At 40.9% G+C, this 3,954-nt stretch overlaps 1 long non-coding RNA gene across 1 annotated transcript; it reads left to right on the forward strand.

Moving 5' to 3' along the window:
- Nucleotides 1–2,628: 2,628 nt before the first annotated feature.
- LOC149441541 (uncharacterized) lies at nt 2,629–3,954 on the forward strand. The gene is made up of 3 exons (XR_016307331.1): nt 2,629–2,703; nt 2,868–2,989; nt 3,501–3,954. It is a non-coding gene; the product is annotated as an uncharacterized LOC149441541 (long non-coding RNA).

Genomic DNA, 3,954 nt, shown 5'->3' on the forward strand with positions numbered 1-3,954 from the left:
ATGCTTATGTGGCCCACAATGAAATTGAGTTTGACACCCCTGAAGCATACAGATCTGCTGCTGGGACACCAGAACCGTGGATCTACTGTGTGTATGCCGTTTTGCTGAAATTAAAATGCAGCTCACACAGTCAGTATTTTATCAGTGTATAATTCTGTAACTAATATTTATTACAAGTTCATGTCTGGCTCCCCCAATCTCCTGCTGCCCGTGTTTGATTCATTGGTCTAGGATGCTCAAGCAGTTGTTTACAGCAGTTATCTGGAATGTCATGCATGCAGTCTTCTAGTGGCAACTGGCATTTATTGACTTACACTGCTACCTGCTGGTAGAAAAGTGTTGGTGCAACTACATGGCAGAATAAAAAAATATGTGGTATAAAGCTGGGGCAATTCATTATACCCCTTCAGAGGTAAAAAAAAAAAAAAAAAAAAAACAACAATAAATAAACCACACTTAAGTGCAGCACTCATAAAACAAAACAAAACTAATATCAGTCCAAAGATACGCATACTGGTCTGATATTGTTTTATGAGTGCTGCATTTTAGTTTGTTTTTTTTGGATCTTACCATTTTTGTATCGAATGGTGTGTTAGCTGCTGATTTATGCATTTTACCTTTTAGTGTGTAGCGCTACCCTCTTAAGGGCCGCTGAGATTTTGGGTCCCCCTTAAGCTCTGCACAGTCAGGCAACACGCATTTTCCACACTTTCATCTACACTCAGTAAACAGTCCATGAACTTGGTTTATGTTGTTTTATTAGAGGTTAAATACTTGGGTAAAGAGCAGGGGCGGACTGACCATATTGAAACTCGGGCACTGACCCTGGGTCAGTAGGGGGCCCCATGAGATGCCCCTGGTACCTTTTTCATAGGCATTTTTGAGTTTGGGCAAGAACACAGGGGCCCCATGATCCCCTATTGCCCGGGGGCCCCATGAGTTGTCAGTCCGCCCCTGGTAAAGAGGTTAATGGGACGCCGAATTTGAATGAAGAAACAGCAGAATGAGGACATTTCCTGCTCTAGCACACTCAGAAAAAAAACAACAAACACTAGACTGCATTCCAACCGGACCTATCACAGTCCTTAGTAGAATAATCCGCATCAAGGAGCTTGGTGTCCCCTGAGTGGACAAGGGATTGGGTAAGCTATGGACTGTCCGCTGAAGACTTGCCAGGACTTGCATCCAAAATGAATACCAATAAAGTGTAGCGCAATAAACTAATATCTCATATAAAAATAAATAATAAACAATAATTAAAGTCCCATGAAAAAGTCTCTTATAACACCAATGTGTAGAAGATAAATCTTTCTTCTTCAGTGCCAACCGTGCCACTACCATTAGGTGAAAAACCTGCTCACCTTGCTTTTGACCTCATCAGTAGGTCATTATGCGCTCAACATGTGGACAATCTTTTGTACACCCTCTGTGGTCTTCCTCCAGCTCCTCTCCTGATACCGCCACAGTATATACTCCTCCAGCTGACTCTCTCATATAATATGTATTATGGAAAACAGAAAAGAGGAACCATAGTGCTCTCTATTTATAAAACAATTTATTAGAGCTCAGATTAAAAACACTTACAAAATGTAAGAAACAAGCCAGCATATAATTTATAATTTCATTTCATGGCTCACCACCCCGCTTGCCTACTGAGGAAGCCCGAATCTGGGGCATAACGTATATAGGTGGAAGAAGGTGAGCCCTAGCAGTTTTGAACTGGTGACCTGACCTGACTGGTGTGTTCCTTGGCGTTCATGATGCTGTTTGTTCACTAATGTTCAGGTAGTGTGTTCCAAACATCTTGGAGAATGAACCTCAGATCTTCTGTGGATGTAAACTACCTCAAATCCTTCTGTCTCTTCATGTAATCCAAGACAGACTCGATTTTGAGACCAGGGCTCTGTGGGGGCCACACCATCACTCCCAGGACTATTTGTTCTTCTTTACACTGAAGATAGAATTTAAAAACATTGACTTCATGTTTCGGGACGTTGTCTTGCTGCAGAATACATTTGGGGCCAATCTCACACCTCCCTGATGGTTTGGCATGATGTATGAGTATCTGCCTGTATGTCTCAGCATTGATGACACCATTGATCCTAACCAAATCTCTGACTCCATTTGCAGAAATGTATCCCCCAACTTATAAGGAATCTCCACCATGCTTCACTATTGCCTGCAGACATTCACTGTGTTCATTCAGACAAGGAAGTGGCTGGTAAGTGACATATTTAGGGGCTCCTTCCCAAGTTATTTATCCTGAAATGATCCCCTGCAGCAGCTGGTGGGAGAGGAAAGGAGGGAAGACAGCAGAACTGCCAGCACACAGGGGGCCCGGGCAGCAAAAATAAGAGTAACCTGGGCAGGATGGGTGGCATATACAGGAACTCATCCTCTCCATTAATATATGCTAATCTATCATATCTAGCAGGGGTTGGATAGTACGTAACTACTGATATATTGCGGTCCATATACCAATATACCAATATTGGTGGCCATATACCCATATGCTTTCTGGGGTATTTTAGCCAATTTTTTTACTGTTATACTCTCTATATTAGCATTAGCACAGGGGGTTATATGGGGTGCTATCCACCCTCTCACCTTTCTTTTCCCCTTCTTCTAGCAAACTATTAAACTCATCATATTATCCAGGGTCTGTTTGGAGATCAACCAGTACCACTCAATCATATTGACCTAGTAAGTGCATTTTTTGTATACCACTTTTGGTTATACTCCATTTGAATGCGATCAGTATATATAGTAGATGCGTTACTGCATATTGCTGTTATGTTCCGCAGTCTGCTAAGCAACACAGTTTTGGTTGATGTTGTCATAATTCAGAGGTATTCTGTCTCTAATAGATTGCAACATTAATACATGATGTTGCCCCTGCCTCCCTGATGTGCTTCCATGTCTGGATACCCGTCTTGATGTATCTTGTCTCCCTCCGATGACTACATTTATGTTTTTATTGCGAGTCATTGTAAGTGGATATCTGCTTATATTTTTTGATTTAGTATATACATATGTTTATTTCTATTTTTTTTTTTATTACATATCTATATATACATGTCAACAACTCAAATTTTGTTTTATCATAGATGTACCTTTCTCTAGCTCATGAGGAAGCGACTGAGTCGCAAAACATGTAGAGCCACTGTTCATTTGAAGTAATAGCTCTCTATTGTGACATTATATTTGTGTTCAATCAACTATAAAGTCATCCTAGCCATCGGTGATCTATTTCGGTACCTTTCAGTTTACACAGTCATTTAGGAGCGGTATGATTTCAAATGATATAATCATTGAGGTGCAATTTTTTTTCTATTCTGTAATTGTGATAATTTTGGTATCATCTTTTTAGAAATTGTTGAAATTCCTGAGCAATTAAAGGAATTCAGCTAGACTGAATCCACGCATAGCTTTAACCATGTTATCCTATATTTGACAGTCTTTTTTCTCAAAGCTCAATGAATGTTATCTTCTCTTTTCAGTATATCCAGTTTTCAGCTTTGATTTTTGAGAAGCTCCAAATGCCTATTTGCAAAAAAGCAGGAATGAAGGGGCGAGCCGGTGTAACATCTGTGCCACTCACCTAAATAAGCTCAAGCAGGAAGCCGTGCAGATGAGCCAAACCATCAATCAGGCTGGTGGCCTGCCAGATCTCCTGGATCTCACCTCAGAATGTGGTGACCATTTCATTGAAGAAGGAATTCCTGATGATAGCAGGACAGGTGGGCAGACACTCTTAAAAATTCATGAATATTTTCTTAGGGACAGAAAGAAGGAAAGGACTCGGACTGCCATAAGGGTAATGGAATTTCCTGAGTTCCAGTGTGCAATTGACAGTAGGACCTGATGGCCTTGGTGGGGTTTTGCATTCAGTGACCATACAGGCCCAGCAATACCTATAGCGAATGTGAAGCATATCATGGGTCAATAGTTTAC

Source organism: Staurois parvus, unplaced genomic scaffold (assembly GCF_062004578.1).
Source record: "Staurois parvus isolate SC_StPar_1 unplaced genomic scaffold, SC_StPar_1.0 ptg000978l, whole genome shotgun sequence".
NCBI classification, from domain to species: Eukaryota; Metazoa; Chordata; class Amphibia; order Anura; family Ranidae; genus Staurois; species Staurois parvus.